Below are 25701 nucleotides of genomic sequence, written 5' to 3' on the forward strand. Positions count from 1 at the left end.
TTTGTACTCTGGTCCCTTCACCCCTGCAAACCAACCAACCATCGTGTCCGTGCACATAAGAGTAGCAAAGAACGGAGAACAGCGCAGCTTGGTTGTGCTTGGGGGCGTAGCTCAGTTGGTAGAGCGTTCGCTTTGCATGTGAAAGGTCCCGGGTTCAAGCCCCGGCGCCTCCATGTTTTGTGGTCAGTGCGTGGTAAGTGTTGGTCGCGGCGAGCCTAAAGGCACGCAAGATGTTGCAAAGCCAGCGTCACAGACTCGTATACTGACGTAAGGAGAGCAAAACGTAAATGTGAGGACCGGCTGTTGTCGAGGTGTCATCGAGTGCAAATCTGCCTTAGGTATAACGGCCTAACCTCAATGAAGTCTAGAGAGTGGACAACACGTTCGTCTACCTCAGAGCGTTGGCCGAACGCTATTTTCGACGTCGTGCGTGCCACTTTGATTTTGGCCAACTACGATTCGATACAGAATGCAGGAAACCTGAAAGACACCCTCACGGACACATTGAGAGTAGTGTTTGTCAGCGGAATAATGGGAGTGCAAGGGTCTGTGCCATTGATATGGCTGCATGATAGATCAGTTCGTCAGCAGGGGGCGTAGCTCAGATGGTAGAGCGCTCGCTTTGCATGCGAGAGGTACTGGGATCGATACCCAGCGCCTCCAGAATTTTTAACACACCAACATGCGCACACTGCCATGCAAGTGGAATAATTCACAGCCAGAAAATGTGTCAAGGCAGATACGAGCCAACGATTAGCAGCCACAATTGGCAAACGTGCTGTAATTCGCACGAAGCACCCTCCTCCCACCACTACACTTAATTTAGAAACAGTACAAGTGTTCCCATAAGATTCTCAAACCTATGTCGCAAAGATCAGCCTTGCGCCGAATTCACAAAAATCCCACTGCACATTCCAATTCTTTACGTGCAGTCGGCTGCTACTGGTGTTGCTAGTTGTGACTGCTGATGACAGATGCCGTAGCAATCAATTCATGGAGTGAGTTGTATGTTTTGCGATACTCTGTCTCTGACAAGCAAGCAGAGGTGACATAGGCGCGAACACAGGAGGCTTGCAGCCCCTCGCTGCCTGCAGACACCGAACAGCCACACTAGGAGGGCGGCCTAAGTCGTAGGCGAAATGTGCTCATTCGCTTGTGTGCGACGTCAAGCTCTAAATAAGGCTGTCACTAGCGTGAGCGTCGTGTAAAGTCGGAAAAGTCGTCTGCGTGGGTGAGTGCCATGTTTGGGGAGCGTTTCGTAGTTTGCGCAGTGCAATGGAGACGCGGAAAGTTGTTGTGGCCCAGTCTTTTGCAGTTGGACGACAAGAGTGGTACACAGTAGTAAAGTGCGAGGCAGTGAGTTGGCATGAACAGTCGAGTGCACAATGGGTCTTCAGATGTGCTTGTTACCTCAGGTGCTGTGTGATTGTCGACATGGAGTGAAAACGGACCAACTTGTGACTGTCCCTTCAATTTAAGACGTTAAAAACGGACGGAATTTGCAGTCGTAATACCAGAGCATCGAAACTACTTGGAACTCTTGCGTATATGAACGTGTCCGCGCCTTTGTACTCTGGTCCCTTCACCCCTGCAAACCAACCAACCATCGTGTCCGTGCACATAAGAGTAGCAAAGAACGGAGAACAGCGCAGCTTGGTTGTGCTTGGGGGCGTAGCTCAGTTGGTAGAGCGTTCGCTTTGCATGTGAAAGGTCCCGGGTTCAAGCCCCGGCGCCTCCATGTTTTGTGGTCAGTGCGTGGTAAGTGTTGGTCGCGGCGAGCCTAAAGGCACGCAAGATGTTGCAAAGCCAGCGTCACAGACTCGTATACTGACGTAAGGAGAGCAAAACGTAAATGTGAGGACCGGCTGTTGTCGAGGTGTCATCGAGTGCAAATCTGCCTTAGGTATAACGGCCTAACCTCAATGAAGTCTAGAGAGTGGACAACACGTTCGTCTACCTCAGAGCGTTGGCCGAACGCTATTTTCGACGTCGTGCGTGCCACTTTGATTTTGGCCAACTACGATTCGATACAGAATGCAGGAAACCTGAAAGACACCCTCACGGACACATTGAGAGTAGTGTTTGTCAGCGGAATAATGGGAGTGCAAGGGTCTGTGCCATTGATATGGCTGTATGATAGCGCAGTTCGTCAGCAGGGGGCGTAGCTCAGATGGTAGAGCGCTCGCTTTGCATGCGAGAGGTACTGGGATCGATACCCAGCGCCTCCAGAATTTTTAACACACCAACATGCGCACACTGCCATGCAAGTGGAATAATTCACAGCCAGAAAATGTGTCAAGGCAGATACGAGCCAACGATTAGCAGCCACAATTGGCAAACGTGCTGTAATTCGCACGAAGCACCCTCCTCCCACCACTACACTTAATTTAGAAACAGTACAAGTGTTCCCATAAGATTCTCAAACCTATGTCGCAAAGATCAGCCTTGCGCCGAATTCACAAAAATCCCACTGCACATTCCAATTCTTTACGTGCAGTCGGCTGCTACTGGTGTTGCTAGTTGTGACTGCTGATGACAGATGCCGTAGCAATCAATTCATGGAGTGAGTTGTATGTTTTGCGATACTCTGTCTCTGACAAGCAAGCAGAGGTGACATAGGCGCGAACACAGGAGGCTTGCAGCCCCTCGCTGCCTGCAGACACCGAACAGCCACACTAGGAGGGCGGCCTAAGTCGTAGGCGAAATGTGCTCATTCGCTTGTGTGCGACGTCAAGCCCTAAATAAGGCTGTCACTAGCGTGAGCGTTGCGTGAGCGTCGTGTAAAGTCGGAAAAGTCGTCTGCGTGGGTGAGTGCCATGTTTGGGGAGCGTTTCGTAGTTTGCGCAGTGCAATGGAGACGCGGAAAGTTGTTGTGGCCCAGTCTTTTGCAGTTGGACGACAAGAGTGGTACACAGTAGTAAAGTGCGAGGCAGTGAGTTGGCATGAACAGTCGAGTGCACAATGGGTCTTCAGATGTGCTTGTTACCTCAGGTGCTGTGTGATTGTCGACATGGAGTGAAAACGGACCAACTTGTGACTGTCCCTTCAATTTAAGACGTTAAAAACGGACGGAATTTGCAGTCGTAATACCAGAGCATCGAAACTACTTGGAACTCTTGCGTATATGAACGTGTCCGCGCCTTTGTACTCTGGTCCCTTCACCCCTGCAAACCAACCAACCATCGTGTCCGTGCACATAAGAGTAGCAAAGAACGGAGAACAGCGCAGCTTGGTTGTGCTTGGGGGCGTAGCTCAGTTGGTAGAGCGTTCGCTTTGCATGTGAAAGGTCCCGGGTTCAAGCCCCGGCGCCTCCATGTTTTGTGGTCAGTGCGTGGTAAGTGTTGGTCGCGGCGAGCCTAAAGGCACGCAAGATGTTGCAAAGCCAGCGTCACAGACTCGTATACTGACGTAAGGAGAGCAAAACGTAAATGTGAGGACCGGCTGTTGTCGAGGTGTCATCGAGTGCAAATCTGCCTTAGGTATAACGGCCTAACCTCAATGAAGTCTAGAGAGTGGACAACACGTTCGTCTACCTCAGAGCGTTGGCCGAACGCTATTTTCGACGTCGTGCGTGCCACTTTGATTTTGGCCAACTACGATTCGATACAGAATGCAGGAAACCTGAAAGACACCCTCACGGACGCATTGAGAGTAGTGTTTGTCAGCGGAATAATGGGAGTGCAAGGGTCTGTGCCATTGATATGGCTGTATGATAGCGCAGTTCGTCAGCAGGGGGCGTAGCTCAGATGGTAGAGCGCTCGCTTTGCATGCGAGAGGTACTGGGATCGATACCCAGCGCCTCCAGAATTTTTAACACACCAACATGCGCACACTGCCATGCAAGTGGAATAATTCACAGCCAGAAAATGTGTCAAGGCAGATACGAGCCAACGATTAGCAGCCACAATTGGCAAACGTGCTGTAATTCGCACGAAGCACCCTCCTCCCACCACTACACTTAATTTAGAAACAGTACAAGTGTTCCCATAAGATTCTCAAACCTATGTCGCAAAGATCAGCCTTGCGCCGAATTCACAAAAATCCCACTGCACATTCCAATTCTTTACGTGCAGTCGGCTGCTACTGGTGTTGCTAGTTGTGACTGCTGATGACAGATGCCGTAGCAATCAATTCATGGAGTGAGTTGTATGTTTTGCGATACTCTGTCTCTGACAAGCAAGCAGAGGTGACATAGGCGCGAACACAGGAGGCTTGCAGCCCCTCGCTGCCTGCAGACACCGAACAGCCACACTAGGAGGGCGGCCTAAGTCGTAGGCGAAATGTGCTCATTCGCTTGTGTGCGACGTCAAGCCCTAAATAAGGCTGTCACTAGCGTGAGCGTTGCGTGAGCGTCGTGTAAAGTCGGAAAAGTCGTCTGCGTGGGTGAGTGCCATGTTTGGGGAGCGTTTCGTAGTTTGCGCAGTGCAATGGAGACGCGGAAAGTTGTTGTGGCCCAGTCTTTTGCAGTTGGACGACAAGAGTGGTACACAGTAGTAAAGTGCGAGGCAGTGAGTTGGCATGAACAGTCGAGTGCACAATGGGTCTTCAGATGTGCTTGTTACCTCAGGTGCTGTGTGATTGTCGACATGGAGTGAAAACGGACCAACTTGTGACTGTCCCTTCAATTTAAGACGTTAAAAACGGACGGAATTTGCAGTCGTAATACCAGAGCATCGAAACTACTTGGAACTCTTGCGTATATGAACGTGTCCGCGCCTTTGTACTCTGGTCCCTTCACCCCTGCAAACCAACCAACCATCGTGTCCGTGCACATAAGAGTAGCAAAGAACGGAGAACAGCGCAGCTTGGTTGTGCTTGGGGGCGTAGCTCAGTTGGTAGAGCGTTCGCTTTGCATGTGAAAGGTCCCGGGTTCAAGCCCCGGCGCCTCCATGTTTTGTGGTCAGTGCGTGGTAAGTGTTGGTCGCGGCGAGCCTAAAGGCACGCAAGATGTTGCAAAGCCAGCGTCACAGACTCGTATACTGACGTAAGGAGAGCAAAACGTAAATGTGAGGACCGGCTGTTGTCGAGGTGTCATCGAGTGCAAATCTGCCTTAGGTATAACGGCCTAACCTCAATGAAGTCTAGAGAGTGGACAACACGTTCGTCTACCTCAGAGCGTTGGCCGAACGCTATTTTCGACGTCGTGCGTGCCACTTTGATTTTGGCCAACTACGATTCGATACAGAATGCAGGAAACCTGAAAGACACCCTCACGGACGCATTGAGAGTAGTGTTTGTCAGCGGAATAATGGGAGTGCAAGGGTCTGTGCCATTGATATGGCTGTATGATAGCGCAGTTCGTCAGCAGGGGGCGTAGCTCAGATGGTAGAGCGCTCGCTTTGCATGCGAGAGGTACTGGGATCGATACCCAGCGCCTCCAGAATTTTTAACACACCAACATGCGCACACTGCCATGCAAGTGGAATAATTCACAGCCAGAAAATGTGTCAAGGCAGATACGAGCCAACGATTAGCAGCCACAATTGGCAAACGTGCTGTAATTCGCACGAAGCACCCTCCTCCCACCACTACACTTAATTTAGAAACAGTACAAGTGTTCCCATAAGATTCTCAAACCTATGTCGCAAAGATCAGCCTTGCGCCGAATTCACAAAAATCCCACTGCACATTCCAATTCTTTACGTGCAGTCGGCTGCTACTGGTGTTGCTAGTTGTGACTGCTGATGACAGATGCCGTAGCAATCAATTCATGGAGTGAGTTGTATGTTTTGCGATACTCTGTCTCTGACAAGCAAGCAGAGGTGACATAGGCGCGAACACAGGAGGCTTGCAGCCCCTCGCTGCCTGCAGACACCGAACAGCCACACTAGGAGGGCAGCCTAAGTCGTAGGCGAAATGTGCTCATTCGCTTGTGTGCGACGTCAAGCCCTAAATAAGGCTGTCACTAGCGTGAGCGTTGCGTGAGCGTCGTGTAAAGTCGGAAAAGTCGTCTGCGTGGGTGAGTGCCATGTTTGGGGAGCGTTTCGTAGTTTGCGCAGTGCAATGGAGACGCGGAAAGTTGTTGTGGCCCAGTCTTTTGCAGTTGGACGACAAGAGTGGTACACAGTAGTAAAGTGCGAGGCAGTGAGTTGGCATGAACAGTCGAGTGCACAATGGGTCTTCAGATGTGCTTGTTACCTCAGGTGCTGTGTGATTGTCGACATGGAGTGAAAACGGACCAACTTGTGACTGTCCCTTCAATTTAAGACGTTAAAAACGGACGGAATTTGCAGTCGTAATACCAGAGCATCGAAACTACTTGGAACTCTTGCGTATATGAACGTGTCCGCGCCTTTGTACTCTGGTCCCTTCACCCCTGCAAACCAACCAACCATCGTGTCCGTGCACATAAGAGTAGCAAAGAACGGAGAACAGCGCAGCTTGGTTGTGCTTGGGGGCGTAGCTCAGTTGGTAGAGCGTTCGCTTTGCATGTGAAAGGTCCCGGGTTCAAGCCCCGGCGCCTCCATGTTTTGTGGTCAGTGCGTGGTAAGTGTTGGTCGCGGCGAGCCTAAAGGCACGCAAGATGTTGCAAAGCCAGCGTCACAGACTCGTATACTGACGTAAGGAGAGCAAAACGTAAATGTGAGGACCGGCTGTTGTCGAGGTGTCATCGAGTGCAAATCTGCCTTAGGTATAACGGCCTAACCTCAATGAAGTCTAGAGAGTGGACAACACGTTCGTCTACCTCAGAGCGTTGGCCGAACGCTATTTTCGACGTCGTGCGTGCCACTTTGATTTTGGCCAACTACGATTCGATACAGAATGCAGGAAACCTGAAAGACACCCTCACGGACACATTGAGAGTAGTGTTTGTCAGCGGAATAATGGGAGTGCAAGGGTCTGTGCCATTGATATGGCTGTATGATAGCGCAGTTCGTCAGCAGGGGGCGTAGCTCAGATGGTAGAGCGCTCGCTTAGCATGCGAGAGGTACTGGGATCGATACCCAGCGCCTCCAGAATTTTTAACACACCAACATGCGCACACTGCCATGCAAGTGGAATAATTCACAGCCAGAAAATGTGTCAAGGCAGATACGAGCCAACGATTAGCAGCCACAATTGGCAAACGTGCTGTAATTCGCACGAAGCACCCTCCTCCCACCACTACACTTAATTTAGAAACAGTACAAGTGTTCCCATAAGATTCTCAAACCTATGTCGCAAAGATCAGCCTTGCGCCGAATTCACAAAAATCCCACTGCACATTCCAATTCTTTACGTGCAGTCGGCTGCTACTGGTGTTGCTAGTTGTGACTGCTGATGACAGATGCCGTAGCAATCAATTCATGGAGTGAGTTGTATGTTTTGCGATACTCTGTCTCTGACAAGCAAGCAGAGGTGACATAGGCGCGAACACAGGAGGCTTGCAGCCCCTCGCTGCCTGCAGACACCGAACAGCCACACTAGGAGGGCGGCCTAAGTCGTAGGCGAAATGTGCTCATTCGCTTGTGTGCGACGTCAAGCTCTAAATAAGGCTGTCACTAGCGTGAGCGTTGCGTGAGCGTCGTGTAAAGTCGGAAAAGTCATCTGCGTGGGTGAGTGCCATGTTTGGGGAGCGTTTCGTAGTTTGCGCAGTGCAATGGAGACGCGGAAAGTTGTTGTGGCCCAGTCTTTTGCAGTTGGACGACAAGAGTGGTACACAGTAGTAAAGTGCGAGGCAGTGAGTTGGCATGAACAGTCGAGTGCACAATGGGTCTTCAGATGTGCTTGTTACCTCAGGTGCTGTGTGATTGTCGACATGGAGTGAAAACGGACCAACTTGTGACTGTCCCTTCAATTTAAGACGTTAAAAACGGACGGAATTTGCAGTCGTAATACCAGAGCATCGAAACTACTTGGAACTCTTGCGTATATGAACGTGTCCGCGCCTTTGTACTCTGGTCCCTTCACCCCTGCAAACCAACCAGCCATCGTGTCCGTGCACATAAGAGTAGCAAAGAACGGAGAACAGCGCAGCTTGGTTGTGCTTGGGGGCGTAGCTCAGTTGGTAGAGCGTTCGCTTTGCATGTGAAAGGTCCCGGGTTCAAGCCCCGGCGCCTCCATGTTTTGTGGTCAGTGCGTGGTAAGTGTTGGTCGCGGCGAGCCTAAAGGCACGCAAGATGTTGCAAAGCCAGCGTCACAGACTCGTATACTGACGTAAGGAGAGCAAAACGTAAATGTGAGGACCGGCTGTTGTCGAGGTGTCATCGAGTGCAAATCTGCCTTAGGTATAACGGCCTAACCTCAATGAAGTCTAGAGAGTGGACAACACGTTCGTCTACCTCAGAGCGTTGGCCGAACGCTATTTTCGACGTCGTGCGTGCCACTTTGATTTTGGCCAACTACGATTCGATACAGAATGCAGGAAACCTGAAAGACACCCTCACGGACACATTGAGAGTAGTGTTTGTCAGCGGAATAATGGGAGTGCAAGGGTCTGTGCCATTGATATGGCTGCATGATAGCGCAGTTCGTCAGCAGGGGGCGTAGCTCAGATGGTAGAGCGCTCGCTTTGCATGCGAGAGGTACTGGGATCGATATCCAGCGCCTCCAGAATTTTTAACACATCAACATGCGCACACTGCCATGCAAGTGGAATAATTCACAGCCAGAAAATGTGTCAAGGCAGATACGAGCCAACGATTAGCAGCCACAATTGGCAAACGTGCTGTAATTCGCACGAAGCACCCTCCTCCCACCACTACACTTAATTTAGAAACAGTACAAGTGTTCCCATAAGATTCTCAAACCTATGTCGCAAAGATCAGCCTTGCGCCGAATTCACAAAAATCCCACTGCACATTCCAATTCTTTACGTGCAGTCGGCTGCTACTGGTGTTGCTAGTTGTGACTGCTGATGACAGATGCCGTAGCAATCAATTCATGGAGTGAGTTGTATGTTTTGCGATACTCTGTCTCTGACAAGCAAGCAGAGGTGACATAGGCGCGAACACAGGAGGCTTGCAGCCCCTCGCTGCCTGCAGACACCGAACAGCCACACTAGGAGGGCGGCCTAAGTCGTAGGCGAAATGTGCTCATTCGCTTGTGTGCGACGTCAAGCTCTAAATAAGGCTGTCACTAGCGTGAGCGTCGTGTAAAGTCGGAAAAGTCGTCTGCGTGGGTGAGTGCCATGTTTGGGGAGCGTTTCGTAGTTTGCGCAGTGCAATGGAGACGCGGAAAGTTGTTGTGGCCCAGTCTTTTGCAGTTGGACGACAAGAGTGGTACACAGTAGTAAAGTGCGAGGCAGTGAGTTGGCATGAACAGTCGAGTGCACAATGGGTCTTCAGATGTGCTTGTTACCTCAGGTGCTGTGTGATTGTCGACATGGAGTGAAAACGGACCAACTTGTGACTGTCCCTTCAATTTAAGACGTTAAAAACGGACGGAATTTGCAGTCGTAATACCAGAGCATCGAAACTACTTGGAACTCTTGCGTATATGAACGTGTCCGCGCCTTTGTACTCTGGTCCCTTCACCCCTGCAAACCAACCAGCCATCGTGTCCGTGCACATAAGAGTAGCAAAGAACGGAGAACAGCGCAGCTTGGTTGTGCTTGGGGGCGTAGCTCAGTTGGTAGAGCGTTCGCTTTGCATGTGAAAGGTCCCGGGTTCAAGCCCCGGCGCCTCCATGTTTTGTGGTCAGTGCGTGGTAAGTGTTGGTCGCGGCGAGCCTAAAGGCACGCAAGATGTTGCAAAGCCAGCGTCACAGACTCGTATACTGACGTAAGGAGAGCAAAACGTAAATGTGAGGACCGGCTGTTGTCGAGGTGTCATCGAGTGCAAATCTGCCTTAGGTATAACGGCCTAACCTCAATGAAGTCTAGAGAGTGGACAACACGTTCGTCTACCTCAGAGCGTTGGCCGAACGCTATTTTCGACGTCGTGCGTGCCACTTTGATTTTGGCCAACTACGATTCGATACAGAATGCAGGAAACCTGAAAGACACCCTCACGGACACATTGAGAGTAGTGTTTGTCAGCGGAATAATGGGAGTGCAAGGGTCTGTGCCATTGATATGGCTGCATGATAGCGCAGTTCGTCAGCAGGGGGCGTAGCTCAGATGGTAGAGCGCTCGCTTTGCATGCGAGAGGTACTGGGATCGATACCCAGCGCCTCCAGAATTTTTAACACATCAACATGCGCACACTGCCATGCAAGTGGAATAATTCACAGCCAGAAAATGTGTCAAGGCAGATACGAGCCAACGATTAGCAGCCACAATTGGCAAACGTGCTGTAATTCGCACGAAGCACCCTCCTCCCACCACTACACTTAATTTAGAAACAGTACAAGTGTTCCCATAAGATTCTCAAACCTATGTCGCAAAGATCAGCCTTGCGCCGAATTCACAAAAATCCCACTGCACATTCCAATTCTTTACGTGCAGTCGGCTGCTACTGGTGTTGCTAGTTGTGACTGCTGATGACAGATGCCGTAGCAATCAATTCATGGAGTGAGTTGTATGTTTTGCGATACTCTGTCTCTGACAAGCAAGCAGAGGTGACATAGGCGCGAACACAGGAGGCTTGCAGCCCCTCGCTGCCTGCAGACACCGAACAGCCACACTAGGAGGGCGGCCTAAGTCGTAGGCGAAATGTGCTCATTCGCTTGTGTGCGACGTCAAGCTCTAAATAAGGCTGTCACTAGCGTGAGCGTCGTGTAAAGTCGGAAAAGTCGTCTGCGTGGGTGAGTGCCATGTTTGGGGAGCGTTTCGTAGTTTGCGCAGTGCAATGGAGACGCGGAAAGTTGTTGTGGCCCAGTCTTTTGCAGTTGGACGACAAGAGTGGTACACAGTAGTAAAGTGCGAGGCAGTGAGTTGGCATGAACAGTCGAGTGCACAATGGGTCTTCAGATGTGCTTGTTACCTCAGGTGCTGTGTGATTGTCGACATGGAGTGAAAACGGACCAACTTGTGACTGTCCCTTCAATTTAAGACGTTAAAAACGGACGGAATTTGCAGTCGTAATACCAGAGCATCGAAACTACTTGGAACTCTTGCGTATATGAACGTGTCCGCGCCTTTGTACTCTGGTCCCTTCACCCCTGCAAACCAACCAACCATCGTGTCCGTGCACATAAGAGTAGCAAAGAACGGAGAACAGCGCAGCTTGGTTGTGCTTGGGGGCGTAGCTCAGTTGGTAGAGCGTTCGCTTTGCATGTGAAAGGTCCCGGGTTCAAGCCCCGGCGCCTCCATGTTTTGTGGTCAGTGCGTGGTAAGTGTTGGTCGCGGCGAGCCTAAAGGCACGCAAGATGTTGCAAAGCCAGCGTCACAGACTCGTATACTGACGTAAGGAGAGCAAAACGTAAATGTGAGGACCGGCTGTTGTCGAGGTGTCATCGAGTGCAAATCTGCCTTAGGTATAACGGCCTAACCTCAATGAAGTCTAGAGAGTGGACAACACGTTCGTCTACCTCAGAGCGTTGGCCGAACGCTATTTTCGACGTCGTGCGTGCCACTTTGATTTTGGCCAACTACGATTCGATACAGAATGCAGGAAACCTGAAAGACACCCTCACGGACACATTGAGAGTAGTGTTTGTCAGCGGAATAATGGGAGTGCAAGGGTCTGTGCCATTGATATGGCTGTATGATAGCGCAGTTCGTCAGCAGGGGGCGTAGCTCAGATGGTAGAGCGCTCGCTTAGCATGCGAGAGGTACTGGGATCGATACCCAGCGCCTCCAGAATTTTTAACACACCAACATGCGCACACTGCCATGCAAGTGGAATAATTCACAGCCAGAAAATGTGTCAAGGCAGATACGAGCCAACGATTAGCAGCCACAATTGGCAAACGTGCTGTAATTCGCACGAAGCACCCTCCTCCCACCACTACACTTAATTTAGAAACAGTACAAGTGTTCCCATAAGATTCTCAAACCTATGTCGCAAAGATCAGCCTTGCGCCGAATTCACAAAAATCCCACTGCACATTCCAATTCTTTACGTGCAGTCGGCTGCTACTGGTGTTGCTAGTTGTGACTGCTGATGACAGATGCCGTAGCAATCAATTCATGGAGTGAGTTGTATGTTTTGCGATACTCTGTCTCTGACAAGCAAGCAGAGGTGACATAGGCGCGAACACAGGAGGCTTGCAGCCCCTCGCTGCCTGCAGACACCGAACAGCCACACTAGGAGGGCGGCCTAAGTCGTAGGCGAAATGTGCTCATTCGCTTGTGTGCGACGTCAAGCTCTAAATAAGGCTGTCACTAGCGTGAGCGTTGCGTGAGCGTCGTGTAAAGTCGGAAAAGTCATCTGCGTGGGTGAGTGCCATGTTTGGGGAGCGTTTCGTAGTTTGCGCAGTGCAATGGAGACGCGGAAAGTTGTTGTGGCCCAGTCTTTTGCAGTTGGACGACAAGAGTGGTACACAGTAGTAAAGTGCGAGGCAGTGAGTTGGCATGAACAGTCGAGTGCACAATGGGTCTTCAGATGTGCTTGTTACCTCAGGTGCTGTGTGATTGTCGACATGGAGTGAAAACGGACCAACTTGTGACTGTCCCTTCAATTTAAGACGTTAAAAACGGACGGAATTTGCAGTCGTAATACCAGAGCATCGAAACTACTTGGAACTCTTGCGTATATGAACGTGTCCGCGCCTTTGTACTCTGGTCCCTTCACCCCTGCAAACCAACCAGCCATCGTGTCCGTGCACATAAGAGTAGCAAAGAACGGAGAACAGCGCAGCTTGGTTGTGCTTGGGGGCGTAGCTCAGTTGGTAGAGCGTTCGCTTTGCATGTGAAAGGTCCCGGGTTCAAGCCCCGGCGCCTCCATGTTTTGTGGTCAGTGCGTGGTAAGTGTTGGTCGCGGCGAGCCTAAAGGCACGCAAGATGTTGCAAAGCCAGCGTCACAGACTCGTATACTGACGTAAGGAGAGCAAAACGTAAATGTGAGGACCGGCTGTTGTCGAGGTGTCATCGAGTGCAAATCTGCCTTAGGTATAACGGCCTAACCTCAATGAAGTCTAGAGAGTGGACAACACGTTCGTCTACCTCAGAGCGTTGGCCGAACGCTATTTTCGACGTCGTGCGTGCCACTTTGATTTTGGCCAACTACGATTCGATACAGAATGCAGGAAACCTGAAAGACACCCTCACGGACACATTGAGAGTAGTGTTTGTCAGCGGAATAATGGGAGTGCAAGGGTCTGTGCCATTGATATGGCTGCATGATAGCGCAGTTCGTCAGCAGGGGGCGTAGCTCAGATGGTAGAGCGCTCGCTTTGCATGCGAGAGGTACTGGGATCGATACCCAGCGCCTCCAGAATTTTTAACACATCAACATGCGCACACTGCCATGCAAGTGGAATAATTCACAGCCAGAAAATGTGTCAAGGCAGATACGAGCCAACGATTAGCAGCCACAATTGGCAAACGTGCTGTAATTCGCACGAAGCACCCTCCTCCCACCACTACACTTAATTTAGAAACAGTACAAGTGTTCCCATAAGATTCTCAAACCTATGTCGCAAAGATCAGCCTTGCGCCGAATTCACAAAAATCCCACTGCACATTCCAATTCTTTACGTGCAGTCGGCTGCTACTGGTGTTGCTAGTTGTGACTGCTGATGACAGATGCCGTAGCAATCAATTCATGGAGTGAGTTGTATGTTTTGCGATACTCTGTCTCTGACAAGCAAGCAGAGGTGACATAGGCGCGAACACAGGAGGCTTGCAGCCCCTCGCTGCCTGCAGACACCGAACAGCCACACTAGGAGGGCGGCCTAAGTCGTAGGCGAAATGTGCTCATTCGCTTGTGTGCGACGTCAAGCTCTAAATAAGGCTGTCACTAGCGTGAGCGTCGTGTAAAGTCGGAAAAGTCGTCTGCGTGGGTGAGTGCCATGTTTGGGGAGCGTTTCGTAGTTTGCGCAGTGCAATGGAGACGCGGAAAGTTGTTGTGGCCCAGTCTTTTGCAGTTGGACGACAAAAGTGGTACACAGTAGTAAAGTGCGAGGCAGTGAGTTGGCATGAACAGTCGAGTGCACAATGGGTCTTCAGATGTGCTTGTTACCTCAGGTGCTGTGTGATTGTCGACATGGAGTGAAAACGGACCAACTTGTGACTGTCCCTTCAATTTAAGACGTTAAAAACGGACGGAATTTGCAGTCGTAATACCAGAGCATCGAAACTACTTGGAACTCTTGCGTATATGAACGTGTCCGCGCCTTTGTACTCTGGTCCCTTCACCCCTGCAAACCAACCAGCCATCGTGTCCGTGCACATAAGAGTAGCAAAGAACGGAGAACAGCGCAGCTTGGTTGTGCTTGGGGGCGTAGCTCAGTTGGTAGAGCGTTCGCTTTGCATGTGAAAGGTCCCGGGTTCAAGCCCCGGCGCCTCCATGTTTTGTGGTCAGTGCGTGGTAAGTGTTGGTCGCGGCGAGCCTAAAGGCACGCAAGATGTTGCAAAGCCAGCGTCACAGACTCGTATACTGACGTAAGGAGAGCAAAACGTAAATGTGAGGACCGGCTGTTGTCGAGGTGTCATCGAGTGCAAATCTGCCTTAGGTATAACGGCCTAACCTCAATGAAGTCTAGAGAGTGGACAACACGTTCGTCTACCTCAGAGCGTTGGCCGAACGCTATTTTCGACGTCGTGCGTGCCACTTTGATTTTGGCCAACTACGATTCGATACAGAATGCAGGAAACCTGAAAGACACCCTCACGGACACATTGAGAGTAGTGTTTGTCAGCGGAATAATGGGAGTGCAAGGGTCTGTGCCATTGATATGGCTGCATGATAGCGCAGTTCGTCAGCAGGGGGCGTAGCTCAGATGGTAGAGCGCTCGCTTTGCATGCGAGAGGTACTGGGATCGATACCCAGCGCCTCCAGAATTTTTAACACATCAACATGCGCACACTGCCATGCAAGTGGAATAATTCACAGCCAGAAAATGTGTCAAGGCAGATACGAGCCAACGATTAGCAGCCACAATTGGCAAACGTGCTGTAATTCGCACGAAGCACCCTCCTCCCACCACTACACTTAATTTAGAAACAGTACAAGTGTTCCCATAAGATTCTCAAACCTATGTCGCAAAGATCAGCCTTGCGCCGAATTCACAAAAATCCCACTGCACATTCCAATTCTTTACGTGCAGTCGGCTGCTACTGGTGTTGCTAGTTGTGACTGCTGATGACAGATGCCGTAGCAATCAATTCATGGAGTGAGTTGTATGTTTTGCGATACTCTGTCTCTGACAAGCAAGCAGAGGTGACATAGGCGCGAACACAGGAGGCTTGCAGCCCCTCGCTGCCTGCAGACACCGAACAGCCACACTAGGAGGGCGGCCTAAGTCGTAGGCGAAATGTGCTCATTCGCTTGTGTGCGACGTCAAGCTCTAAATAAGGCTGTCACTAGCGTGAGCGTCGTGTAAAGTCGGAAAAGTCGTCTGCGTGGGTGAGTGCCATGTTTGGGGAGCGTTTCGTAGTTTGCGCAGTGCAATGGAGACGCGGAAAGTTGTTGTGGCCCAGTCTTTTGCAGTTGGACGACAAGAGTGGTACACAGTAGTAAAGTGCGAGGCAGTGAGTTGGCATGAACAGTCGAGTGCACAATGGGTCTTCAGATGTGCTTGTTACCTCAGGTGCTGTGTGATTGTCGACATGGAGTGAAAACGGACCAACTTGTGACTGTCCCTTCAATTTAAGACGTTAAAAACGGACGGAATTTGCAGTCGTAATACCAGAGCATCGAAACTACTTGGAACTCTTGCGTATATGAACGTGTCCGCGCCTTTGTACTCTGGTCCCTTCACCCCTGCAAACCAACCAACCATCGTGTCCGTGCACATAAGAGTAGCAAAGAACGGAGAACAGCGCAGCTTGGTTGTGCTTGGGGGCGTAGCTCAGTTGGTAGAGCGTTCGCTTTGCATGTGAAAGGTCCCGGGTTCAAGCCCCGGCGCCTCCATGTTTTGTGGTCAGTGCGTGGTAAGTGTTGGTCGCGGCGAGCCTAAAGGCACGCAAGATGTTGCAAAGCCAGCGTCACAGACTCGTATACTGACGTAAGGAGAGCAAAACGTAAATGTGAGGACCGGCTGTTGTCGAGGTGTCATCGAGTGCAAATCTGCCTTAGGTATAACGGCCTAACCTCAATGAAGTCTAGAGAGTGGACAACACGTTCGTCTACCTCAGAGCGTTGGCCGAACGCTATTTTCGACGTCGTGCGTGCCACTTTGATTTTGGCCAACTACGATTCGATACAGAATGCAGGAAACCTGAAAGACACCCTCACGGACACATTGAGAGTAGTGTTTGTCAGCGGAATAATGGGAGTGCAAGGGTCTGTGCCATTGATATGGCTGCATGATAGATCAGTTCGTCAGCAGGGGGCGTAGCTCAGATGGTAGAGCGCTCGCTTTGCATGCGAGAGGTACTGGGATCGATACCCAGCGCCTCCAGAATTTTTAACACATCAACATGCGCACACTGCCATGCAAGTGGAATAATTCACAGCCAGAAAATGTGTCAAGGCAGATACGAGCCAACGATTAGCAGCCACAATTGGCAAACGTGCTGTAATTCGCACGAAGCACCCTCCTCCCACCACTACACTTAATTTAGAAACAGTACAAGTGTTCCCATAAGATTCTCAAACCTATGTCGCAAAGATCAGCCTTGCGCCGAATTCACAAAAATCCCACTGCACATTCCAATTCTTTACGTGCAGTCGGCTGCTACTGGTGTTGCTAGTTGTGACTGCTGATGACAGATGCCGTAGCAATCAATTCATGGAGTGAGTTGTATGTTTTGCGATACTCTGTCTCTGACAAGCAAGCAGAGGTGACATAGGCGCGAACACAGGAGGCTTGCAGCCCCTCGCTGCCTGCAGACACCGAACAGCCACACTAGGAGGGCGGCCTAAGTCGTAGGCGAAATGTGCTCATTCGCTTGTGTGCGACGTCAAGCTCTAAATAAGGCTGTCACTAGCGTGAGCGTCGTGTAAAGTCGGAAAAGTCGTCTGCGTGGGTGAGTGCCATGTTTGGGGAGCGTTTCGTAGTTTGCGCAGTGCAATGGAGACGCGGAAAGTTGTTGTGGCCCAGTCTTTTGCAGTTGGACGACAAGAGTGGTACACAGTAGTAAAGTGCGAGGCAGTGAGTTGGCATGAACAGTCGAGTGCACAATGGGTCTTCAGATGTGCTTGTTACCTCAGGTGCTGTGTGATTGTCGACATGGAGTGAAAACGGACCAACTTGTGACTGTCCCTTCAATTTAAGACGTTAAAAACGGACGGAATTTGCAGTCGTAATACCAGAGCATCGAAACTACTTGGAACTCTTGCGTATATGAACGTGTCCGCGCCTTTGTACTCTGGTCCCTTCACCCCTGCAAACCAACCAACCATCGTGTCCGTGCACATAAGAGTAGCAAAGAACGGAGAACAGCGCAGCTTGGTTGTGCTTGGGGGCGTAGCTCAGTTGGTAGAGCGTTCGCTTTGCATGTGAAAGGTCCCGGGTTCAAGCCCCGGCGCCTCCATGTTTTGTGGTCAGTGCGTGGTAAGTGTTGGTCGCGGCGAGCCTAAAGGCACGCAAGATGTTGCAAAGCCAGCGTCACAGACTCGTATACTGACGTAAGGAGAGCAAAACGTAAATGTGAGGACCGGCTGTTGTCGAGGTGTCATCGAGTGCAAATCTGCCTTAGGTATAACGGCCTAACCTCAATGAAGTCTAGAGAGTGGACAACACGTTCGTCTACCTCAGAGCGTTGGCCGAACGCTATTTTCGACGTCGTGCGTGCCACTTTGATTTTGGCCAACTACGATTCGATACAGAATGCAGGAAACCTGAAAGACACCCTCACGGACACATTGAGAGTAGTGTTTGTCAGCGGAATAATGGGAGTGCAAGGGTCTGTGCCATTGATATGGCTGTATGATAGCGCAGTTCGTCAGCAGGGGGCGTAGCTCAGATGGTAGAGCGCTCGCTTTGCATGCGAGAGGTACTGGGATCGATACCCAGCGCCTCCAGAATTTTTAACACACCAACATGCGCACACTGCCATGCAAGTGGAATAATTCACAGCCAGAAAATGTGTCAAGGCAGATACGAGCCAACGATTAGCAGCCACAATTGGCAAACGTGCTGTAATTCGCACGAAGCACCCTCCTCCCACCACTACACTTAATTTAGAAACAGTACAAGTGTTCCCATAAGATTCTCAAACCTATGTCGCAAAGATCAGCCTTGCGCCGAATTCACAAAAATCCCACTGCACATTCCAATTCTTTACGTGCAGTCGGCTGCTACTGGTGTTGCTAGTTGTGACTGCTGATGACAGATGCCGTAGCAATCAATTCATGGAGTGAGTTGTATGTTTTGCGATACTCTGTCTCTGACAAGCAAGCAGAGGTGACATAGGCGCGAACACAGGAGGCTTGCAGCCCCTCGCTGCCTGCAGACACCGAACAGCCACACTAGGAGGGCGGCCTAAGTCGTAGGCGAAATGTGCTCATTCGCTTGTGTGCGACGTCAAGCCCTAAATAAGGCTGTCACTAGCGTGAGCGTTGCGTGAGCGTCGTGTAAAGTCGGAAAAGTCGTCTGCGTGGGTGAGTGCCATGTTTGGGGAGCGTTTCGTAGTTTGCGCAGTGCAATGGAGACGCGGAAAGTTGTTGTGGCCCAGTCTTTTGCAGTTGGACGACAAGAGTGGTACACAGTAGTAAAGTGCGAGGCAGTGAGTTGGCATGAACAGTCGAGTGCACAATGGGTCTTCAGATGTGCTTGTTACCTCAGGTGCTGTGTGATTGTCGACATGGAGTGAAAACGGACCAACTTGTGACTGTCCCTTCAATTTAAGACGTTAAAAACGGACGGAATTTGCAGTCGTAATACCAGAGCATCGAAACTACTTGGAACTCTTGCGTATATGAACGTGTCCGCGCCTTTGTACTCTGGTCCCTTCACCCCTGCAAACCAACCAACCATCGTGTCCGTGCACATAAGAGTAGCAAAGAACGGAGAACAGCGCAGCTTGGTTGTGCTTGGGGGCGTAGCTCAGTTGGTAGAGCGTTCGCTTTGCATGTGAAAGGTCCCGGGTTCAAGCCCCGGCGCCTCCATGTTTTGTGGTCAGTGCGTGGTAAGTGTTGGTCGCGGCGAGCCTAAAGGCACGCAAGATGTTGCAAAGCCAGCGTCACAGACTCGTATACTGACGTAAGGAGAGCAAAACGTAAATGTGAGGACCGGCTGTTGTCGAGGTGTCATCGAGTGCAAATCTGCCTTAGGTATAACGGCCTAACCTCAATGAAGTCTAGAGAGTGGACAACACGTTCGTCTACCTCAGAGCGTTGGCCGAACGCTATTTTCGACGTCGTGCGTGCCACTTTGATTTTGGCCAACTACGATTCGATACAGAATGCAGGAAACCTGAAAGACACCCTCACGGACGCATTGAGAGTAGTGTTTGTCAGCGGAATAATGGGAGTGCAAGGGTCTGTGCCATTGATATGGCTGTATGATAGCGCAGTTCGTCAGCAGGGGGCGTAGCTCAGATGGTAGAGCGCTCGCTTTGCATGCGAGAGGTACTGGGATCGATACCCAGCGCCTCCAGAATTTTTAACACACCAACATGCGCACACTGCCATGCAAGTGGAATAATTCACAGCCAGAAAATGTGTCAAGGCAGATACGAGCCAACGATTAGCAGCCACAATTGGCAAACGTGCTGTAATTCGCACGAAGCACCCTCCTCCCACCACTACACTTAATTTAGAAACAGTACAAGTGTTCCCATAAGATTCTCAAACCTATGTCGCAAAGATCAGCCTTGCGCCGAATTCACAAAAATCCCACTGCACATTCCAATTCTTTACGTGCAGTCGGCTGCTACTGGTGTTGCTAGTTGTGACTGCTGATGACAGATGCCGTAGCAATCAATTCATGGAGTGAGTTGTATGTTTTGCGATACTCTGTCTCTGACAAGCAAGCAGAGGTGACATAGGCGCGAACACAGGAGGCTTGCAGCCCCTCGCTGCCTGCAGACACCGAACAGCCACACTAGGAGGGCGGCCTAAGTCGTAGGCGAAATGTGCTCATTCGCTTGTGTGCGACGTCAAGCCCTAAATAAGGCTGTCACTAGCGTGAGCGTTGCGTGAGCGTCGTGTAAAGTCGGAAAAGTCGTCTGCGTGGGTGAGTGCCATGTTTGGGGAGCGTTTCGTAGTTTGCGCAGTGCAATGGAGACGCGGAAAGTTGTTGTGGCCCAGTCTTTTGCAGTTGGACGACAAGAGTGGTACACAGTAGTAAAGTGCGAGGCAGTGAGTTGGCATGAACAGTCGAGTGCACAATGGGTCTTCAGATGTGCTTGTTACCTCAGGTGCTGTGTGATTGTCGACATGGAGTGAAAACGGACCAACTTGTGACTGTCCCTTCAATTTAAGACGTTAAAAACGGACGGAATTTGCAGTCGTAATACCAGAGCATCGAAACTACTTGGAACTCTTGCGTATATGAACGTGTCCGCGCCTTTGTACTCTGGTCCCTTCACCCCTGCAAACCAACCAACCATCGTGTCCGTGCACATAAGAGTAGCAAAGAACGGAGAACAGCGCAGCTTGGTTGTGCTTGGGGGCGTAGCTCAGTTGGTAGAGCGTTCGCTTTGCATGTGAAAGGTCCCGGGTTCAAGCCCCGGCGCCTCCATGTTTTGTGGTCAGTGCGTGGTAAGTGTTGGTCGCGGCGAGCCTAAAGGCACGCAAGATGTTGCAAAGCCAGCGTCACAGACTCGTATACTGACGTAAGGAGAGCAAAACGTAAATGTGAGGACCGGCTGTTGTCGAGGTGTCATCGAGTGCAAATCTGCCTTAGGTATAACGGCCTAACCTCAATGAAGTCTAGAGAGTGGACAACACGTTCGTCTACCTCAGAGCGTTGGCCGAACGCTATTTTCGACGTCGTGCGTGCCACTTTGATTTTGGCCAACTACGATTCGATACAGAATGCAGGAAACCTGAAAGACACCCTCACGGACGCATTGAGAGTAGTGTTTGTCAGCGGAATAATGGGAGTGCAAGGGTCTGTGCCATTGATATGGCTGTATGATAGCGCAGTTCGTCAGCAGGGGGCGTAGCTCAGATGGTAGAGCGCTCGCTTTGCATGCGAGAGGTACTGGGATCGATACCCAGCGCCTCCAGAATTTTTAACACACCAACATGCGCACACTGCCATGCAAGTGGAATAATTCACAGCCAGAAAATGTGTCAAGGCAGATACGAGCCAACGATTAGCAGCCACAATTGGCAAACGTGCTGTAATTCGCACGAAGCACCCTCCTCCCACCACTACACTTAATTTAGAAACAGTACAAGTGTTCCCATAAGATTCTCAAACCTATGTCGCAAAGATCAGCCTTGCGCCGAATTCACAAAAATCCCACTGCACATTCCAATTCTTTACGTGCAGTCGGCTGCTACTGGTGTTGCTAGTTGTGACTGCTGATGACAGATGCCGTAGCAATCAATTCATGGAGTGAGTTGTATGTTTTGCGATACTCTGTCTCTGACAAGCAAGCAGAGGTGACATAGGCGCGAACACAGGAGGCTTGCAGCCCCTCGCTGCCTGCAGACACCGAACAGCCACACTAGGAGGGCGGCCTAAGTCGTAGGCGAAATGTGCTCATTCGCTTGTGTGCGACGTCAAGCCCTAAATAAGGCTGTCACTAGCGTGAGCGTTGCGTGAGCGTCGTGTAAAGTCGGAAAAGTCGTCTGCGTGGGTGAGTGCCATGTTTGGGGAGCGTTTCGTAGTTTGCGCAGTGCAATGGAGACGCGGAAAGTTGTTGTGGCCCAGTCTTTTGCAGTTGGACGACAAGAGTGGTACACAGTAGTAAAGTGCGAGGCAGTGAGTTGGCATGAACAGTCGAGTGCACAATGGGTCTTCAGATGTGCTTGTTACCTCAGGTGCTGTGTGATTGTCGACATGGAGTGAAAACGGACCAACTTGTGACTGTCCCTTCAATTTAAGACGTTAAAAACGGACGGAATTTGCAGTCGTAATACCAGAGCATCGAAACTACTTGGAACTCTTGCGTATATGAACGTGTCCGCGCCTTTGTACTCTGGTCCCTTCACCCCTGCAAACCAACCAACCATCGTGTCCGTGCACATAAGAGTAGCAAAGAACGGAGAACAGCGCAGCTTGGTTGTGCTTGGGGGCGTAGCTCAGTTGGTAGAGCGTTCGCTTTGCATGTGAAAGGTCCCGGGTTCAAGCCCCGGCGCCTCCATGTTTTGTGGTCAGTGCGTGGTAAGTGTTGGTCGCGGCGAGCCTAAAGGCACGCAAGATGTTGCAAAGCCAGCGTCACAGACTCGTATACTGACGTAAGGAGAGCAAAACGTAAATGTGAGGACCGGCTGTTGTCGAGGTGTCATCGAGTGCAAATCTGCCTTAGGTATAACGGCCTAACCTCAATGAAGTCTAGAGAGTGGACAACACGTTCGTCTACCTCAGAGCGTTGGCCGAACGCTATTTTCGACGTCGTGCGTGCCACTTTGATTTTGGCCAACTACGATTCGATACAGAATGCAGGAAACCTGAAAGACACCCTCACGGACACATTGAGAGTAGTGTTTGTCAGCGGAATAATGGGAGTGCAAGGGTCTGTGCCATTGATATGGCTGTATGATAGCGCAGTTCGTCAGCAGGGGGCGTAGCTCAGATGGTAGAGCGCTCGCTTTGCATGCGAGAGGTACTGGGATCGATACCCAGCGCCTCCAGAATTTTTAACACACCAACATGCGCACACTGCCATGCAAGTGGAATAATTCACAGCCAGAAAATGTGTCAAGGCAGATACGAGCCAACGATTAGCAGCCACAATTGGCAAACGTGCTGTAATTCGCACGAAGCACCCTCCTCCCACCACTACACTTAATTTAGAAACAGTACAAGTGTTCCCATAAGATTCTCAAACCTATGTCGCAAAGATCAGCCTTGCGCCGAATTCACAAAAATCCCACTGCACATTCCAATTCTTTACGTGCAGTCGGCTGCTACTGGTGTTGCTAGTTGTGACTGCTGATGACAGATGCCGTAGCAATCAATTCATGGAGTGAGTTGTATGTTTTGCGATACTCTGTCTCTGACAAGCAAGCAGAGGTGACATAGGCGCGAACACAGGAGGCTTGCAGCCCCTCGCTGCCTGCAGACACCGAACAGCCACACTAGGAGGGCAGCCTAAGTCGTAGGCGAAATGTGCTCATTCGCTTGTGTGCGACGTCAAGCTCTAAATAAGGCTGTCACTAGCGTGAGCGTCGTGTAAAGTCGGAAAAGTCATCTGCGTGGGTGAGTGCCATGTTTGGGGAGCGTTTCGTAGTTTGCGCAGTGCAATGGAGACGCGGAAAGTTGTTGTGGCCCAGTCTTTTGCAGTTGGACGACAAGAGTGGTACACAGTAGTAAAGTGCGAGGCAGTGAGTTGGCATGAACAGTCGAGTGCACAATGGGTCTTCAGATGTGCTTGTTACCTCAGGTGCTGTGTGATTGTCGACATGGAGTGAAAACGGACCAACTTGTGACTGTCCCTTCAATTTAAGACGTTAAAAACGGACGGAATTTGCAGTCGTAATACCAGAGCATCGAAACTACTTGGAACTCTTGCGTATATGAACGTGTCCGCGCCTTTGTACTCTGGTCCCTTCACCCCTGCAAACCAACCAACCATCGTGTCCGTGCACATAAGAGTAGCAAAGAACGGAGAACAGCGCAGCTTGGTTGTGCTTGGGGGCGTAGCTCAGTTGGTAGAGCGTTCGCTTTGCATGTGAAAGGTCCCGGGTTCAAGCCCCGGCGCCTCCATGTTTTGTGGTCAGTGCGTGGTAAGTGTTGGTCGCGGCGAGCCTAAAGGCACGCAAGATGTTGCAAAGCCAGCGTCACAGACTCGTATACTGACGTAAGGAGAGCAAAACGTAAATGTGAGGACCGGCTGTTGTCGAGGTGTCATCGAGTGCAAATCTGCCTTAGGTATAACGGCCTAACCTCAATGAAGTCTAGAGAGTGGACAACACGTTCGTCTACCTCAGAGCGTTGGCCGAACGCTATTTTCGACGTCGTGCGTGCCACTTTGATTTTGGCCAACTACGATTCGATACAGAATGCAGGAAACCTGAAAGACACCCTCACGGACGCATTGAGAGTAGTGTTTGTCAGCGGAATAATGGGAGTGCAAGGGTCTGTGCCATTGATATGGCTGTATGATAGCGCAGTTCGTCAGCAGGGGGCGTAGCTCAGATGGTAGAGCGCTCGCTTTGCATGCGAGAGGTACTGGGATCGATACCCAGCGCCTCCAGAATTTTTAACACACCAACATGCGCACACTGCCATGCAAGTGGAATAATTCACAGCCAGAAAATGTGTCAAGGCAGATACGAGCCAACGATTAGCAGCCACAATTGGCAAACGTGCTGTAATTCGCACGAAGCACCCTCCTCCCACCACTACACTTAATTTAGAAACAGTACAAGTGTTCCCATAAGATTCTCAAACCTATGTCGCAAAGATCAGCCTTGCGCCGAATTCACAAAAATCCCACTGCACATTCCAATTCTTTACGTGCAGTCGGCTGCTACTGGTGTTGCTAGTTGTGACTGCTGATGACAGATGCCGTAGCAATCAATTCATGGAGTGAGTTGTATGTTTTGCGATACTCTGTCTCTGACAAGCAAGCAGAGGTGACATAGGCGCGAACACAGGAGGCTTGCAGCCCCTCGCTGCCTGCAGACACCGAACAGCCACACTAGGAGGGCGGCCTAAGTCGTAGGCGAAATGTGCTCATTCGCTTGTGTGCGACGTCAAGCCCTAAATAAGGCTGTCACTAGCGTGAGCGTTGCGTGAGCGTCGTGTAAAGTCGGAAAAGTCGTCTGCGTGGGTGAGTGCCATGTTTGGGGAGCGTTTCGTAGTTTGCGCAGTGCAATGGAGACGCGGAAAGTTGTTGTGGCCCAGTCTTTTGCAGTTGGACGACAAGAGTGGTACACAGTAGTAAAGTGCGAGGCAGTGAGTTGGCATGAACAGTCGAGTGCACAATGGGTCTTCAGATGTGCTTGTTACCTCAGGTGCTGTGTGATTGTCGACATGGAGTGAAAACGGACCAACTTGTGACTGTCCCTTCAATTTAAGACGTTAAAAACGGACGGAATTTGCAGTCGTAATACCAGAGCATCGAAACTACTTGGAACTCTTGCGTATATGAACGTGTCCGCGCCTTTGTACTCTGGTCCCTTCACCCCTGCAAACCAACCAACCATCGTGTCCGTGCACATAAGAGTAGCAAAGAACGGAGAACAGCGCAGCTTGGTTGTGCTTGGGGGCGTAGCTCAGTTGGTAGAGCGTTCGCTTTGCATGTGAAAGGTCCCGGGTTCAAGCCCCGGCGCCTCCATGTTTTGTGGTCAGTGCGTGGTAAGTGTTGGTCGCGGCGAGCCTAAAGGCACGCAAGATGTTGCAAAGCCAGCGTCACAGACTCGTATACTGACGTAAGGAGAGCAAAACGTAAATGTGAGGACCGGCTGTTGTCGAGGTGTCATCGAGTGCAAATCTGCCTTAGGTATAACGGCCTAACCTCAATGAAGTCTAGAGAGTGGACAACACGTTCGTCTACCTCAGAGCGTTGGCCGAACGCTATTTTCGACGTCGTGCGTGCCACTTTGATTTTGGCCAACTACGATTCGATACAGAATGCAGGAAACCTGAAAGACACCCTCACGGACGCATTGAGAGTAGTGTTTGTCAGCGGAATAATGGGAGTGCAAGGGTCTGTGCCATTGATAT

General features: G+C 50.7%; 33 non-coding genes across 33 annotated transcripts; all 33 read left to right on the forward strand.

Annotated features, from left to right (window-relative positions):
- The first annotated feature begins 100 nt into the window (after positions 1 to 100).
- Positions 101 to 173, forward strand: Trnaa-ugc. Its single transcript has one exon. It is a non-coding gene; the product is annotated as a tRNA-Ala (tRNA).
- A 417-nt stretch (positions 174 to 590) lies between these two features.
- Positions 591 to 663, forward strand: Trnaa-ugc. Its single transcript has one exon. It is a non-coding gene; the product is annotated as a tRNA-Ala (tRNA).
- Positions 664 to 1665: 1002 nt separating this feature from the next.
- Trnaa-ugc lies at positions 1666 to 1738 on the forward strand. Its single transcript has one exon. It is a non-coding gene; the product is annotated as a tRNA-Ala (tRNA).
- A 417-nt stretch (positions 1739 to 2155) lies between these two features.
- On the forward strand, positions 2156 to 2228 carry Trnaa-ugc. The gene has a single exon. It is a non-coding gene; the product is annotated as a tRNA-Ala (tRNA).
- Positions 2229 to 3241: 1013 nt separating this feature from the next.
- Trnaa-ugc lies at positions 3242 to 3314 on the forward strand. Its single transcript has one exon. It is a non-coding gene; the product is annotated as a tRNA-Ala (tRNA).
- A 417-nt stretch (positions 3315 to 3731) lies between these two features.
- On the forward strand, positions 3732 to 3804 carry Trnaa-ugc. Its single transcript has one exon. It is a non-coding gene; the product is annotated as a tRNA-Ala (tRNA).
- A 1013-nt stretch (positions 3805 to 4817) lies between these two features.
- Trnaa-ugc lies at positions 4818 to 4890 on the forward strand. Its single transcript has one exon. It is a non-coding gene; the product is annotated as a tRNA-Ala (tRNA).
- A 417-nt stretch (positions 4891 to 5307) lies between these two features.
- On the forward strand, positions 5308 to 5380 carry Trnaa-ugc. Its single transcript has one exon. It is a non-coding gene; the product is annotated as a tRNA-Ala (tRNA).
- A 1013-nt stretch (positions 5381 to 6393) lies between these two features.
- On the forward strand, positions 6394 to 6466 carry Trnaa-ugc. The gene has a single exon. It is a non-coding gene; the product is annotated as a tRNA-Ala (tRNA).
- Positions 6467 to 6883: 417 nt separating this feature from the next.
- On the forward strand, positions 6884 to 6956 carry Trnaa-agc. The gene has a single exon. It is a non-coding gene; the product is annotated as a tRNA-Ala (tRNA).
- Positions 6957 to 7969: 1013 nt separating this feature from the next.
- Positions 7970 to 8042, forward strand: Trnaa-ugc. Its single transcript has one exon. It is a non-coding gene; the product is annotated as a tRNA-Ala (tRNA).
- Positions 8043 to 8459: 417 nt separating this feature from the next.
- Positions 8460 to 8532, forward strand: Trnaa-ugc. The gene has a single exon. It is a non-coding gene; the product is annotated as a tRNA-Ala (tRNA).
- Positions 8533 to 9534: 1002 nt separating this feature from the next.
- On the forward strand, positions 9535 to 9607 carry Trnaa-ugc. Its single transcript has one exon. It is a non-coding gene; the product is annotated as a tRNA-Ala (tRNA).
- A 417-nt stretch (positions 9608 to 10024) lies between these two features.
- Positions 10025 to 10097, forward strand: Trnaa-ugc. The gene has a single exon. It is a non-coding gene; the product is annotated as a tRNA-Ala (tRNA).
- Positions 10098 to 11099: 1002 nt separating this feature from the next.
- On the forward strand, positions 11100 to 11172 carry Trnaa-ugc. Its single transcript has one exon. It is a non-coding gene; the product is annotated as a tRNA-Ala (tRNA).
- A 417-nt stretch (positions 11173 to 11589) lies between these two features.
- Trnaa-agc lies at positions 11590 to 11662 on the forward strand. Its single transcript has one exon. It is a non-coding gene; the product is annotated as a tRNA-Ala (tRNA).
- A 1013-nt stretch (positions 11663 to 12675) lies between these two features.
- Positions 12676 to 12748, forward strand: Trnaa-ugc. Its single transcript has one exon. It is a non-coding gene; the product is annotated as a tRNA-Ala (tRNA).
- Positions 12749 to 13165: 417 nt separating this feature from the next.
- Positions 13166 to 13238, forward strand: Trnaa-ugc. The gene has a single exon. It is a non-coding gene; the product is annotated as a tRNA-Ala (tRNA).
- Positions 13239 to 14240: 1002 nt separating this feature from the next.
- On the forward strand, positions 14241 to 14313 carry Trnaa-ugc. Its single transcript has one exon. It is a non-coding gene; the product is annotated as a tRNA-Ala (tRNA).
- Positions 14314 to 14730: 417 nt separating this feature from the next.
- Positions 14731 to 14803, forward strand: Trnaa-ugc. The gene has a single exon. It is a non-coding gene; the product is annotated as a tRNA-Ala (tRNA).
- Positions 14804 to 15805: 1002 nt separating this feature from the next.
- On the forward strand, positions 15806 to 15878 carry Trnaa-ugc. The gene has a single exon. It is a non-coding gene; the product is annotated as a tRNA-Ala (tRNA).
- Positions 15879 to 16295: 417 nt separating this feature from the next.
- Positions 16296 to 16368, forward strand: Trnaa-ugc. The gene has a single exon. It is a non-coding gene; the product is annotated as a tRNA-Ala (tRNA).
- Positions 16369 to 17370: 1002 nt separating this feature from the next.
- On the forward strand, positions 17371 to 17443 carry Trnaa-ugc. The gene has a single exon. It is a non-coding gene; the product is annotated as a tRNA-Ala (tRNA).
- A 417-nt stretch (positions 17444 to 17860) lies between these two features.
- Positions 17861 to 17933, forward strand: Trnaa-ugc. The gene has a single exon. It is a non-coding gene; the product is annotated as a tRNA-Ala (tRNA).
- Positions 17934 to 18946: 1013 nt separating this feature from the next.
- On the forward strand, positions 18947 to 19019 carry Trnaa-ugc. Its single transcript has one exon. It is a non-coding gene; the product is annotated as a tRNA-Ala (tRNA).
- A 417-nt stretch (positions 19020 to 19436) lies between these two features.
- Positions 19437 to 19509, forward strand: Trnaa-ugc. The gene has a single exon. It is a non-coding gene; the product is annotated as a tRNA-Ala (tRNA).
- Positions 19510 to 20522: 1013 nt separating this feature from the next.
- On the forward strand, positions 20523 to 20595 carry Trnaa-ugc. The gene has a single exon. It is a non-coding gene; the product is annotated as a tRNA-Ala (tRNA).
- Positions 20596 to 21012: 417 nt separating this feature from the next.
- On the forward strand, positions 21013 to 21085 carry Trnaa-ugc. Its single transcript has one exon. It is a non-coding gene; the product is annotated as a tRNA-Ala (tRNA).
- A 1013-nt stretch (positions 21086 to 22098) lies between these two features.
- Positions 22099 to 22171, forward strand: Trnaa-ugc. The gene has a single exon. It is a non-coding gene; the product is annotated as a tRNA-Ala (tRNA).
- Positions 22172 to 22588: 417 nt separating this feature from the next.
- Positions 22589 to 22661, forward strand: Trnaa-ugc. The gene has a single exon. It is a non-coding gene; the product is annotated as a tRNA-Ala (tRNA).
- Positions 22662 to 23663: 1002 nt separating this feature from the next.
- Trnaa-ugc lies at positions 23664 to 23736 on the forward strand. Its single transcript has one exon. It is a non-coding gene; the product is annotated as a tRNA-Ala (tRNA).
- Positions 23737 to 24153: 417 nt separating this feature from the next.
- Trnaa-ugc lies at positions 24154 to 24226 on the forward strand. Its single transcript has one exon. It is a non-coding gene; the product is annotated as a tRNA-Ala (tRNA).
- A 1013-nt stretch (positions 24227 to 25239) lies between these two features.
- On the forward strand, positions 25240 to 25312 carry Trnaa-ugc. The gene has a single exon. It is a non-coding gene; the product is annotated as a tRNA-Ala (tRNA).
- The last annotated feature ends 389 nt before the right edge of the window (positions 25313 to 25701 follow it).

This window comes from Schistocerca piceifrons, unplaced genomic scaffold (genome assembly GCF_021461385.2).
Source record: "Schistocerca piceifrons isolate TAMUIC-IGC-003096 unplaced genomic scaffold, iqSchPice1.1 HiC_scaffold_1952, whole genome shotgun sequence".
NCBI classification, from domain to species: domain Eukaryota; kingdom Metazoa; phylum Arthropoda; class Insecta; order Orthoptera; family Acrididae; genus Schistocerca; species Schistocerca piceifrons.